General features: G+C 49.4%; 1 long non-coding RNA gene across 1 annotated transcript; it reads right to left on the bottom strand.

The window, feature by feature from the left end:
* Window positions 1-680: 680 nt before the first annotated feature.
* LOC148873621 (uncharacterized) lies at window positions 681-14,495 on the bottom strand. The gene is made up of 2 exons (XR_016099911.1): window positions 13,730-14,495; window positions 681-1,144 (listed from the first exon to the last, which is right to left on the bottom strand). It is a non-coding gene; the product is annotated as an uncharacterized LOC148873621 (long non-coding RNA).
* Between the last annotated feature and the right edge of the window lie 157 nt (window positions 14,496-14,652).

The raw sequence follows: 14,652 nt of genomic DNA, 5'->3' as shown, positions 1-14,652 counted from the left end.
AGACCCCCTTTAACCTCACCTACGGCACTACGACTAGAAGCATATGACGATCAGACAAACGGAGACGAGTTACATACCAACCTCGACCTACTGGATGAGGTAAGAGACCTCGCGCACATCCGGACAGCGGCCTACCAGCAAAAAGTAGCTCGGTACTACAATGCCAGAGTAAAGAAGCGGAGCTTCCGTGTCGGCGACTGGTCTGAGAATGGGCCTCCTCTTGCTGGGCCAAAATTTTCTCCTTGCTAGGCTTCTTTCCTTAAGTTTTCCCAAAGAATTAACTTGCACTACTTGGGCCGAATTATGCTCTCTTGCTTCCATGGCTGAGCTGGGCTGAATTTGTTACTTTTTTGCCTTCTTTTTCTTGAATTGATTACCCCTGAAATCTTTCTTGTCATTAAGTTAAATTAGGGCAAAATTGAATAAAATCGGTATAAGAATCCATGCAAAGACCTCATAAATTATAGATAAATTGTATATTCATCATGTTAGGGATTTTTGTCTCACATAAGAAGAAAAAATCTTGGTTGAACCGATGGACAAAATCCTTGAGTCTGTGAACTGCCTTAGGACGTCCAGCCCCACGAAAATTCCAACTTAAAACTAACATTGATCGGAGTGGGGCTGATAAGGGCCAGCCACCTCCGCCCATAGTAAAGAAAGGAACATAGAAATAATAAGGAATAAAAAACTCATCGAATCATTATCTTCTAAATCCCTAACAGGTGCTTTGAAAGTTGACAAATCAATAGGGATGATACACTCTTCCACTGATATCAACGAAGTTTCAGGTCTATCGTAGGTGGGAAGATCTAGAGAATGGTCAATTTCTAGATTGGCAAGTAGGTCCAGGTGAGGTCCTTTTCCTCTAAAAGAAGAAGGCCCAACAGAATCATCTAGGACACGGTTTAAAAGAAACTGAGGACACAACTCCAAAAATGATGTGGGGAACCTATTTCGAGTTATTTTCAAGAAGCTCCAAATGGAGCTTTTCGGGTTTTTTTTTTTCCGCCTTGTCTTCATGTGGAAAGACGCCTGGAAAGACAAGCCTCCACCAAATGGTTTGTGGGCTACCAATATCTTTATGCAAAAGTTCACATTATCTTTTGGCCGCCAGAGCTTCTATAAGATCTTTGCAAAAAGACTTGCCAAACAACACCGAAAATTTTCATATCACCTCTTAACCAAGGTCCAAAGTATCGGAAAAGCAATTTTAGGAAACATGTATCAAAATATGCTTTGGATATGCATAAATATGGTAGGGTTCAAACCTTCCTACTTTAGGGGGTCTATAACAGCTACATATAGATGAAAAGGAACAAAATACAAGTTTTCCATGTGTTCCATGTATCGGGCCTTTGCTAGAATGTAATGTATTAAGCTTGATACGTTGCGAAAGTTTAAACCTTGATTCTAGCAAAATGAGAGGTTTTAGAAAAAAAAATTGCCAAATCTCAACAATATTGCATACCATGAAAACAATAAGACCAACTTTGTTTTTGAAAGGTGAAGTATTTTATTCATAAAAAATAATTATTTGCAAACCTCTATACATTGAGATTCTATACATAATTCCACAAGTTGCCTAATTAGAGCACCCTTAAAAGTTCACACCCAAAAAAGTAAGACTATAATTATCATAAAAAAAAAACAGTTTCCATGATCTCTAGGCCACCAAGCCCCCGAGTTAATTAGTATTGTGGTCTCCACTTATTCTGTTAATAACCATTTCACCAGCATCATAATAGAGCTTGATTCATTTGTGGTGATGACAAAGTTACTGATCAACCAGTATATAGCAACTCTCGACTACATGCTATAGATCAACATTAATCCGTGAAAACACGATTGTGGCAAGACTTGTCGCAAGGATATTCACATTGTCCAATTTTCTGGATAACATCTGATGGAGGGTGATTTGACCCGACCTCCTAACTAAGGGATGCATGGATATGATTCGACGTAAGTGACAGCTCAGCATGACAGTTTGGCCATAACTCGGCGTAATGAGCTCACTGAAGCCCCAGTAGAATAGCTCGCCACAAGACAGCTCACTACAGCCCGCTACAGAACGGCTTGCTGCAAGGCAGTTCTCTATTGGAGCTCGCTACGAAGGAGTTCGTTACAAGGAAGCTCGCTATAAAGGAGCTCGATATTGAGTAACCCGGAGATTTTGGGTAACGTCTTATCTGACAAGACCGTGCTTTTCAGTCTGCTCCCACGTCTCTTGTCCGACGGCGCAGCACCTGCCACTCCAGAGGACCGTGCCCACGTCTCATGTCAGGTGGCGTTATGCACGCCAGCTCTGCATAACGTCTCTCAGGTGATAGGACCGTACCTTGTGACGGATACCTGCGCCAATCAAATCAGTCTGATGAATAACGGCTGTAGCAGAGAACCAAAGGTGGTTACACCCGATTTGCAGCGCATTAATATATAAGGGCTCCGACCCCCAAGAAAAAAGTTAATTGAATTTTGGTAATCGAGTAGTGCGCATCCCCACTCTTAGCTCATCATTACTCTCGAAGCTTCTCTCTCAGAGTTCTAACTTAAGCATCGGAGTGTTCCTGCCGAGCGAGCTCCCCGGGAATCCTTCATCTTCTCATTCTCAGGTGTTGTCTGTTGCCAGCTAGGACCGAGGCCCCTTCCAGCTAGGAGTGACCAGATCACACTACATCATTTGGCGTCGTCTGTGGGAACGCTTCAAAAAAGCCTTCAACCAAAACTTTACAAACTTTAGTTCTCATGGCTTCTTCCAGCAACGCAGCACGCAGTGCAGAAATGAACACCGTCGGGGAGCAACTCCAGGTCCTAGCGGTGTGTATTGGACAGTTCTGAACGTGCCTCAGACAATGGTGCCCGTGAATGCTCCACTCCCTTTTACGGTTGGAACAACCTTCACCGAACCCTCCCTTGTTCCCCCCGTGACAGCCCAAAACCTGCTTGAAGACCTAGTGCAATGCATGCGAGCCATGCAAGCTCAGATGCAACAGGTCCAACAGTTCCAACTATATCAGCAACAAGTACTGCACCAAGTTTCTCAGCATCACTACTAGCAGCAGTTTCCTCCGCTGCCTTAGACCCAGCAGCCGCTTTCTCCTTGACATCTGGCCGCTCAACAAGTTAGGCCTCGCCGCCAGAATGAGCGTCCTCCTCACCGGGGAGAGACCTCTCAGACCTAGAATCCTCTCAAGAGTCAAGTCTCATCCCACGGGAGGAAGGAAAGGCCAGTTACTCCTGCCTCGCTGCGCGCAGTCAGGTCGGGAGGGTCCCAGCCTACCTGGCCCGCATCACCGCAACTTTCTGAGTTCGTGGCCCCGCTTGTGGAGAACCGGTTTGAGGTCTTGGCTGCAGACTCCAGGCAAGACCCCTCTATCCGCAGCCATCACCAACAGTCTGTCCCCCTACCTGCGAAAACTGTGCCCGACAATACTGAGGCCAGCAGCACTAATGTGGAGCCTGCAAAAAAGCAGCGGAGACATCGCCGAACTCGCCGAACTGCAACACACAACCTTCCCGAGCTCAAGGGTAAGGAAGAGGTAAGCTCAGGTGAAATAAAAGCTACTCCGCTCCTCTCTATACCATCCCCTCTGTCTCTAGAACTCTTGGTCGTCCCAATGCCCAAGGACTTCAAACTGCCTCCCCTGGACAAATATGACGGATCGTTCGACCCGAATGACCATGTTGACGCCTTCCAATCACAGATGCACTTGGCAAGGGCCAGTGAGTCCTGCGTGTGCGTGGCTTTCTCCACCACTTTCAAAGGAGTGGCCCGTACATGGTACAAGAACCTCATGCCCGGATCGATAAGAAGTTGGGCGCAATTCGTGCAAATCTTCACTTCTCACTTCGTCCCCAGCAAGCGGTGTCCGAGGACCCATGAGAGCCTCCTTGGCATAGTCCAGAGGGAAGGGGAATCTATCCGAAGTTACATCAAGCAGTTCAACGACGCTTGTTTACAGATACCCGACCTGGACCCTGCAGTTCGGCTTATCGTGGCCAAGAGAGGCATCACGCACAAAGACTTCAAGTGGCACATGGTTGTCAATCGGCCCAAGACGGTAACCAAATTCCTCAAGCTCGTGGACCAGTTTATAGGGACGGAGGAGGAAATCAACCAGAAGGGTGAGCAGGTATCTGAAAAAAGAAAAAGGGAGGCCGAGCCCTCGGCCCAAGGGGACAACAAGAAGAAGAAAGACCTAGCAAGGGGGCAAGGCCAAGTCAGCCTTTCCGAGCTCCACCAGCAGAGAGGACAGACTACACGCCCCTGAACGCAAAGTGGACTGAGATCCTTATGGCAATTAAGGATGCCCCGTATGTGAAGTGGCCACCCCGGATGAAAGGGGACTCTAATGTAAGGAATAAAAATTTGTATCGTAGCTTCCATAAAGATCACGATCATAGTACCGAGAGTTGTAAAAACCTCCGTGACGAGATAGAGGAGCTCATCCGTCGCGGATACTTAAGAAACTTTGTACAGAATAATAATAATAAAGCAGGTCGGCAGGGGGAGCAAAGCAGAGACGCTCCCGAATCCAGCAGGCAAGCAGAGCAGCCACAGAGGCAGCCCCTGAAAGAGAGACCAGTTCGGGGGACTATCCATGTGATCGTCGGAGGATCGATCATCATGGGCTGCACCTCGGCTGCAGCTCAGACATCAGCTCGCGAGGTCGAAAGGGAAGACCAGAACCCCCCGAAGCGGCCAAGGACAAAAGACCCGATCTTCTTCACGGAGGATGACGCGCGCGGAGTCCACTACCCCCATGATGATGTGCTCATCATGAAGATAAGGATCAATGACTTCGAAATCAAGCGTGTCATCGTCAATTCCGGCAGTTCGGTGGACATTCTCTTCAAGCCGGCGTTCGACAAGCTTCAGCTCCAAGAAGGCGATCTCAAGCCCGCAAATACTCCCTTGGCGGGCTTCAGCGGAGAGGAAGTCAGGCCCCTGGGGAGAATCACTATACCTATGGAGGTCGGCACCTGGCCTAGCATAGTGAGGCTCGACCATGACTTCTTGGTGGTCGCGACTCCCTCCCCGTACAACGCCATAATAAGTCGGCCCATCACCCGCTTCCTACGTGCGGTGGTCTCCACCTACTATCTGGCGATGAAGTTCCCTACAGACTTCGGAGTTGGGGTGGCGCGAGGCAATCAACTTGAGTCTCGCAAGTGCTACGTCGCCGCTCTCAAAGGGAAAGCCAAGGTGGCAAACGACCTCGAGCTGGAGCGACCTGCGGAGCAGTGCGAGGAGCGAGTTGCACCCAAAGAAGAGACCGTCTCCGTCCCGACTTCAACAGAAGACCCAGCTCGAACACTCCAGATCGGCGCTTCAATCAAGGAGCCTCTGCGGTCCCAACTGGGAAGTTTTCTACTTCAATCAAGGACCATGTTTTTGCATGGTCCACGGTAGAGATGCCCGGCATAGACCCTAGCATCATCACTCACAAGCGGTTTGTCACCAGCAAGCGGTGCCCCAGAACCGAGGAAAGCATCTTCGGAGTAGTCCAGAGAGAAGGAGAATCCATCTAGGGCTACATCAAGCGGTTCAATGAAGCGTGCTTGCAGATACCGTGATTAGACCCCGCGGTGCAGCTCGCGGCGGCCAAGAGAGGAGTAACACACAAGGAGTTCAAATGGCACATGGAGGCCAGCCAGCCAGCCCGCGACCGTGGCTGAATTCCTCAAGCTCGCAGACAAGTTCATGAGAACAGAGGAAGAGATCAACCAAAGGACCGAAGGTGGGGTCGAGAAAAGGAAAAGAGAAGGCGAGCCCTCCAACCTAGGTGACAGAAGAAACCCGTCCCGGGAGGCGAAGCCAAGCCATCCGTCCCGAACTCCCTTAGCAGTTCGGACGGATTACACACCGTTAAACACGAGGCGGACCGAGATCTTGGTGACGATCAAAGACGCCCCATACGTGAAGTGGCCACCTCGCCTAAAGGGGAATCCGAACGAGAGAAATAAAAATGTGTACTGTAGTTTTCATAGAGATCACGGTCAGAGTACCGAACAGTGTAATAATCTCCGGGACGAGATAGAGGGACTCATCCGTCGCGGATACTTGAGAAATTTTGTACAGCACAATAATAATAATAACAATAAGGCAGGTCGGCAAGGGGAGCACAGAAAGGATGCCCCCGAGTCAAGCAGCAGGCCACCCGAACCGTTGCAGCGACAGCCTCCGGAAGAGAGGCCAGTTCGGGGAACCATCCATGTGATAGTGGAAGGTTCGGTGGTAGCAGGGTGTACTTCGACAACGGCCCGGACGTCAATTCGCGAAGCAGCCCGAGAAGAACAGAACCCTCCAAAGAGGTCGAAGACTGAAGAATCGATCTTCTTCACGGAAGACGATGCGCGAGGGGTCCACTACCCCCACGATGACGCACTTGTCATAAAACTAAGGATCAGCGACTTTGAGGTCAGGCGCGTACTCATGGATTCGGGCAGCTCGGCAGACATCCTCTTCAAGTCAGCATTTGACCAGCTACAGTTGCAAAGAAGCAACCTAAAGCCCGCGAACACTCCTCTGGTGGGCTTCAGCGGAGAGGAAGTCAGGCCCCTCGGGAAAATAACAGTACCTATGGAAGTCGGCACATGGCCTTGTGCGGTTTCCTGGTGGTCGCGACCTCCTCCCCATACAATGCCATAATAGGGCGACCAGCTTGAGTCCCGCAAGTGTTATGTTGCCGCCCTGAAGGGAAAAACCAAGGCGGCCGACGATCTTGAACTGGAGCGGCCTACGGAGCAAGGCGAGGAACGAGCTTCGCTCACAGATGAAACGGTCGTGATCCCGACCTCGGCCACGGACCCAGCTCGCACACTACAAATCGGTGCTTCCGTCAAGGAACCTCTACGAACCGAACTGGTGAGTTTTTTACTTCAAAATTTAGATATTTTTGCTTGGTCAGCGGCCAATATGCCCGGTATTGACCCCAGCCTTATAACTCACAAACTTAATACTGACCCTGTAGTCAGACCCATTAGACAGAAGAAACGCAACTTAGCCCCAAAACGCTAGAGGGCGGTCGACGAGGAGGTCGAAAAGCTCCTCGCAGCAGACTTCATAAGGGAAGTTCATTACCCGAGTTAGGTAGCCAACCCAGTGCTGGTGAAAAAGGCAAACGACAAGTGGCGCATGTGCGTCGACTACACCGACCTGAACCGAGCTTGCCCGAAAGATTGCTTCCCCCTCCCCAGAATTGACTGCCTAGTGGACGCGACCTCGGGACATGAGTTGCTAAGCTTCTTGGACGCCTACTCGGGCTACAACCAAATCAGGATGGACCAGTCCGACGAAGAAAAAACCAGCTTCATAACCGAGTTCGGCCTGTACTGCTACAAGGTCATGCCCTTCAGATTAAAAAATGCTGGGGCGACCTTCCAAAGACTTGTAAATAGGCTGTTTCGGCCCTTAATAGGCACGAAAATAGAATGTTCTGTAGACGACATGGTCGTCAAGACGCAATTTTCACAGGAATTAATACAAGACTTAGATTTTGTCTTCCAAATTCTGCGTCAATTTAGCATGAAACTGAACCCAAACAAGTGTGTCTTCGGTGTCACCTCGGGTAAGTTCCTAGGGCACATTGTCAACCGGCGCGGTATCGAAGCCAACCTGGACAAAGTAAAGGCCATCCTAGATATGAGACCACCCAGAAAAGTAAAAGAGGTTCAGAGGCTAAACGGCCGCATAGCCACTCTGAGCCGTTTCATGTCCAAATCGGCAGACCGCTGCCTGCCTTTCTTTAAAGCAATCAAAGGCAAAGGGTTCGAGTGGACCCAAGACTGCCAGCTCGCGTTCGACGAGCTAAAAAATTACCTCGCTAGTGTGCCGATCTTAGCCCGCCCCGAGGAGGGCGAAATCTTGGAACTGTACCTCTCGGCAAGCGACGAGGTGGTCAGTTCGGTACTAATAAAAGAAGTAGATCGGGTCCAACGACCCATCTATTATGTAAGTAAAATTTTGCAGGGAGCCGAGACAAGGTACCCGCAGATAGAAAAGCTAGCATACGCACTGGTAGTAGCAGCTCGGAAACTCCGCCCGTACTTTCAGGCTCACACTGTCATCGTCTTGACTGACAAACCTCTGAGGCAAGTCTTAATCAAGCCCGAGGTTTCCGGTCGGCTGACGAAATGGGCCATCGAACTCAGCGAGTACGACCTCTAGTACAAGCCACAAACTGCTATTAAGGCCCAAGCCTTAGCAGATATGGGAATTCGTCAGAACTTCACATCGGTCGCACACCCGCAAGCAAACGGTCAGACAGAAGTAATGAACAGAGCCATCCTCCGCGGACTGAAAGCACGACTAGATAGAGCTAAAGGGTTGTGGGCGGACGAGCTACCAAGTGTTTTATGGGCTCACCGAACTACAGAAAAAACCGCCATGGGAGAGACCCCCTTTAACCTCACCTACGGCACTGAAGCGGTAATCCCGGCGGAAATCGAAATACCTACGCTGCGACTAGAAGCATATGACGATCAGACAAACGGAGACGAGTTACATACCAACCTCGACCTACTGGATGAGGTAAGAGACCTCGCGCACATCCGGAAAGCGGCCTACCAGCAAAAACTAGCTCGGTACTACAATGCCAGAGTAAAGAAGCGGAGCTTCCGTGTCGGCGACCTGGTTCTCCGTAAGATCATGGTGCCCGAACCCGGCGTGGGCAAACTTGGACCAAATTGGGAAGGGCCCTACCGAGTAAAGAGAGCGCTCGGGGGGGCATACGAGCTCGAAACCTTAAAGGGAAAACAAGTACCCCGAGCGTGGAACATCGTCAACTTAAGGCGATACTACCTATAGACCACCAAGCGAAGTGGACAAAATCGCTACCAGAGCCTAGGGCTAGGATGTCGAGCTAACGAAGGAACCTCGGCATAGGCAAGCAAAGAAAAGTGTCAGCCAAAGGCTCAAGCGAAGCAGAGACAACGAACTAATAGGGACATCGGCATCTCAGAGACTAAGTATTAAACATCAAAACAGACCGTGCAAGTGCAGTAAACCCGGGCAAGAAACAGATCGGGCATATGATCAGTTCGGAAAATACGATCAGTTCGGGAGAAAGAACAACCAACACTTAACCAAAAGAAAGTCATTCCATTTCAAAATAAGAGTGTATATTTCAATATATATATATATATATATATATATATATATATATATATATATATCGAGCTCGCAGGCCCGGAGGTACTTATTCTTCATCAGAAGGCACTTCAACAACACCCAAAGGTCCTGCCTCGCCCTCGGAGTCCGGCTCACCATCAGCAGCGTCGGCCATCTCCTAAGTAATGCGCGAAGTGGATATCGCACTAATATCAAGCTCGGGGTATGTATTCCGGATCATCCACCGACTTAATTTAAAGCCCTTTCTGTACGAATCCACCATCAGGTCATCGAAGCGCGGCGAGGCGATGTATTCATCGACGACCTTCTTCTTAGCGTCCTCAATGCCTTGGGAAAAGATCTGTGTCCTCTCCCTAATGTCCTCTTGAAGGTATTCAACCTGATGCTGCAAATCCAGCCTCAGGTCTGCCATTTGCTTCACAACAACTCCCATGGCCTCGGCATCTCTCTGAGACCTCGCCTGCCTGGTCAGTGCAGCGCGAGCAGCCGCCTTAGCAGCTCGGGAAGTCGCCTCGGCAGCACGGAAAGCCTCTTCGGCAGCTCACGCCTGCCTCGAGCTCCTCTCCACCTGGGCCGCCAAGGCATGGATAGAAGAATTCACCTACCAAAAGGAAAGAACAAGTGATTAAAAGAACGACAGCGAGAGGGATAAAAGCAAAGAAGCCCGACAAGAAATCTGACATACCACCATGGCATGAGTGGCAGCACGACAGGCCACCTGGTTCAAAGGAAAATCGGTCCACGCCGCGACCTCCTCAAGGAAAGTGGCCTCCCTACTCTTCTGAAGAGCGTAGTTCGGCGACAACACGCTCCTGAATTCCCCTTGGGCTCCCGAGCCTGAGGGCCCAGCTCGCGTATAAGCAGACCTAGAGTAAGCGGGAGCACCAGAGTAAGCGGGAGCCCCCGTGTAAGTAGTCTCGGCACAAGGGGCCCCTGCCGTTTCTTGCATTGGAGGAGCCATCTCGGGCTCCCTGGGCAGATCCTCTGACGGGTAGTCTGGTACCTCGGGCTCCGCATCTCGGGGCAGCTCGACACGAGTTCATTTGGCGACTCGCTTCCTCCTCTTCATGCCTTGAAATAGGTGCCCACCACGAGTCCTTTCTGAGTCCATCACACCTACAAAAAGAGTTTGGCATCAGAAAAAACAAAAGAACAGAGCAAAACAAAAACCTCTGAGTAAGGAACCTACTCGAACTCAGGCCGGCCGCAATGAGCTTGGCCTCTGTCAAATACTGATGGCATTTTAGCCCAAGTCGTGCCCATTGCCGGAGGCCCTTCACCGTCTCTTTATCAAGTGTGACACCGGAGTCAGGGGCGGCCATCCCCCACCCGGTCTGAAACGGCCACCCCAATACACTTCGCACCCCAATACACTTCGCACCCCAATACACTTCGCACCCCAAAGTAGTCCCGCTTCCATGCCAGGACCTTGTTGGCAAGTTCATGTAAGAGCTTAAAACCCAGGCGAGGAGACAGGTAATACGCACGCCTACGCCCGGGAAGGGGACCCGCTTGCTTCTTAAGCATTAAAATGAAAGAGAAGATCTCCAAGTCTAAAGGAAAGCCCTGTTCGCAAAATAGGGAGATTGTCCCCACCAGGCTACGAATGGAGTTCGAGTGAAGCTGGCCGACAGTAACGCCGAAGTGGTTCATGACCTCGACAAGGAGGGGGTGGAAAGGCAGTCGCAGCCCCGCAGCGAGCTGCTCCCAAAATATCACGATCTCATTAGGACCGTGTTCCCAAGGAAAGCTACCCGAAGGTATGAAGTAGGCGTACTCCCCAGGCAAGTTGTAATAGGTAATAAGGGATTGGAGCCCCTCAGGCGTCATGGTCGAGGGACCAAACTTGTCTAACATCCGACCTCGACGAGAGGTGGACACCAAACTACCCGAGGCGACTCGGCCTACGGGTTCGAACTCTTCCTCGAGCTCTACCTCCGGTTCGCTAGGACCATCAGGGGATGCAACTCGGTTCGTAGAACCTGCATCTGACCCACTTGAAGAGCCGTCTGAGCTATCCGAGCTAGACATCGAGGAGGGAAGATGGATTCCAGGAAAGTACTCACCCAGAAAAAGGCTTGAACGGACTACGAGAACTTGAACACGAGCAAAAAACCTTGAATGCGAACTAAAAGCTTGGACGCGAGCTGAAACTTGGACGCGAGCTCAAGAAGAAAAGCGCAGAAGTGACAAAAGCAACTGGGGTCCCCCGCTATTTATACCCGCAGTAACCAAGAATCAACGGCTCAGATCAAAGCCAATCCGACGACCCGCAGCCGCGCTGACCGCACGTCTCCTGAGACCAAGACGTGACTGGCCACACGTCTCTCGAAACTAACCGCACGTCTCCTCATATTAAAGGCGGCAGCGGCACGTTTCCAAATTTGAAAAGACGCCCGCTATCACATCTCCCAGCGGCGCGCTTTTTGAATTTTGAAATAAGGCGCATGTTGTCACGTCAGTCAACATTTGTAGGAAGATCGGCACGTCTCCCGTCTTTTGGGCGCTCGAGAAACCCAAAAGAATCCTGGCAACACACCTCGCGCTATCACTCAACCGATTCGAAGTACGAGACAAATCCACCCACCACCTCGCGAACTCCCCGCGCCAGGGCCAGACCCTTAGCACGAGGAGTGGGGGGCAATTGATGAAGGAAGATTTGGCCCGACCTCGTAATCACTCAACACGTGGCAAAGGCAACAGCTCGGCATAACAGCTCGCCAAAGCACGAGCTCCAAAGGGAGGAACCAATGGTCCGAACTCTCGGCAAGGAGCCCGAACTCCCAGTACGGAGCCCGAGCTCTCCCTTGGGCCCCGAGCCTTATGAACACAAAGGGCAACAACCCGAACTGGCCTGCCCCATGGCAGTTCGGGCCACACCTCTCTCTGAACTCAAGACTTCGCCTCGCACACCACTCCAGTACTTTGCCCCCAGGACACCGAACTGAACAAACCGTACTTGACACCGAAGGAGTCCGTATCCAGGGGCGGCGCACCTGACTGACTTGGGATCTGACGCTTGACAGCCGCATTCCAACAGCCACCTGCCACCACCACCTGCCCCCGCCATCTCCAGTTACAGAGACGGCTCCAACAAGGAGCAGTGACGGTTCTGTCCCAATAGAGGGGATGACACCCGAACTGGTAGAAGCACAGAAGTAATCATACCCGACCTGACAGAAGCCTCGGAGTGAGTGCATGAAGTGGTTATAAAAGGCTCCCTACCCCCCAAGAACAAGGTATGTGAACTTTGTGCCATCTGGTTTTATCTTGCCTTTGAGAGAATACTAACTTGAGCTTCGGAGCAATCTCACCGGGTTCCCCCCAGAGTTTCCTCATCTTCTCCGTTTCAGGTTCCCTGTAGCTCTGTTCAGAGGCAAGGTCGTTGACAGCTAGGACCGGTCGGATTGCGCACCATCAAAGACCAACATCTCTCTCTATTCTAAGACATGGTCTCTTTTTGTTTTTTGATAAGTTACAGATTTGCTTCTCTTGCTACAATACATGGGGAACTTTGCTCCACCTCCGCCCATTTGAAATCTAGACCAAGTGTGATTCATACTCTGGCTAAGTATGAATCGTATTCTTGTCTAGTTCAAATCTGAATCCGGTCCATTTAAGAAGGTTTTGGTCCTTTCGGATATCCATTCTGAAATAAACCATTCAAATTCAAATATTATCTAATTATTTAATCAGATAAAATATGATTCAATCTGATAATATATATATAACTTTTTATATCCTTAGATGTTTATTCCAGCAAAGTGTTTTTTTTTAATCTCCTGGCATGAACCAATGTTCATGGCCTTTACTTTGCCCTTTAGCCTATAACTTGAACGAAATCACCTCAGAGGAAGAACCACTGCTCAGAACAAAGACTGAACCGCTGTACCCAATCCGTGCATTGATGACAACCCAATGGAAAAATACATCCACCGACTGAAAGGAAAGACACTCACAAAAGACTCCACAATCCCCATCGGAAACCTACCCTGACACATTTGCTAGAGGAAAGAAACCCACAGAAGTGGGAGGAAGACTAGCATTTGCTAGAGGAAAACTCGCATCAGGCGATGTGAGAGGAAGACCCATCATAGCATGACATAACTAACTTGTCCAAGTGGACCTTCTCGTGTATTCGTCTAACAACCTCTAAACTGATTCTAGTTATACTCTGTTTTTTTTTTTTTTTTTTTTTTTTTTGAAAACTGTTTAGGCAATTTCATTAAATAAAGATTCGTTCTGAATACAAGCAGAGAGAAAAGATGGAATCACAGTCCAAGTATGAGTCCAATGGAGATTTCCTACTAGTTAATTACTAGTTAATGGCATTGGCAAAGATAAGCCCGCCTCATGGAGATCTCCTACTGGTTAATGGGGAGGGGGGGAGAGAGAGAGAGCACCTCGGAAAAGATATAACCCAAAGAGGAGGACCGACAATCTTATCAAATTAAAATCACGATATGATTTCATAAGGAAAATTTAAAGTCAGTGCTCCTGCAATATATTTACTGTAACAGTCCTACCCTCTCTTTGATGGAACTATCATAAGTCTTTAGATAAGAAGAATGACAGAAAAAAAAAGTGGCTAAGTACCTTCCAGAAGAGATAGACAGTCTCCAGATTAGCAGCACAAACTCATCGTAGGCATCAATTATGTAGAAAAGCAGCGAACCATCAGAATCTACTATAAAATCTGTCTTATCTTCGGAAGCAGGAACAGAATTTGGCACTCCTTCACACTTCACAGGCAGTGTTCCCATTTTCCCCTTTCCAATATAGCCCGCCATCTGGTAGTGGCGCTTAATGATGAATCTTATTTACTTCAATCTTAGCTCATATGTGATGCTCCCTAAGCAACCACGTCTTCTCTAGTTGAAGAATCATGGACTGTGGAAATGAATCCGCACGATCTCACAATTCAAAATTCCCCCATCCGATTCCCTGGATGCCACCTTTCCCGGAACTAGATTCTGATTTTCTTGGAAACGCATTTCAGAATCACCATTTGCGACCGTAGTGAATTCACATTTAACAACTAAATCAGTACCAACAATGCGTTGATTCTCGCTCTTAATTGGATGAATGGGCACAAAACTCCTCGCAATGAACATTGAGAAAGATACGGTGCTTCCCCATAAGACCCGCGGCTGCGGAGATTGCTGAAGGCTTTTTGGTAGGTGGTTTCTTCTTGCATTTTTCACAGTTCTCCTTCTGATTCATCGGACGAAAGACGAAAGCAAGCTTGAGACCAACCCTCATCCTCCCCTTCGTTGCCGTATCCGAGACCATCATCATGTACGATGAATCCACGAGCTTCTTCTCATTGTCTGGCAACGAGAGAGGAGTGGCCCTCTTCGGCGACGGTATCGTAGATTGGATCTTCCATCTTTATCTGATACCCACCTTTTAGAAACGCCGACCACTGCTACGGATGGCAGGAAAACACTTGAGTTTTCGCGCTAATGAGGTTCTGACCGAACCATAATATTTGCAGGCCAGAGTAGTCATCCTGGTCC

This window comes from Nelumbo lutea, chromosome 1, assembly GCF_056320005.1.
Source record: "Nelumbo lutea isolate HS-2025 chromosome 1, American lotus-T2T, whole genome shotgun sequence".
Classification (NCBI taxonomy): domain Eukaryota; kingdom Viridiplantae; phylum Streptophyta; class Magnoliopsida; order Proteales; family Nelumbonaceae; genus Nelumbo; species Nelumbo lutea.
Note: the sequence above shows the minus strand (reverse complement) of the source record. Positions and strands in the feature narration are given on the sequence as shown.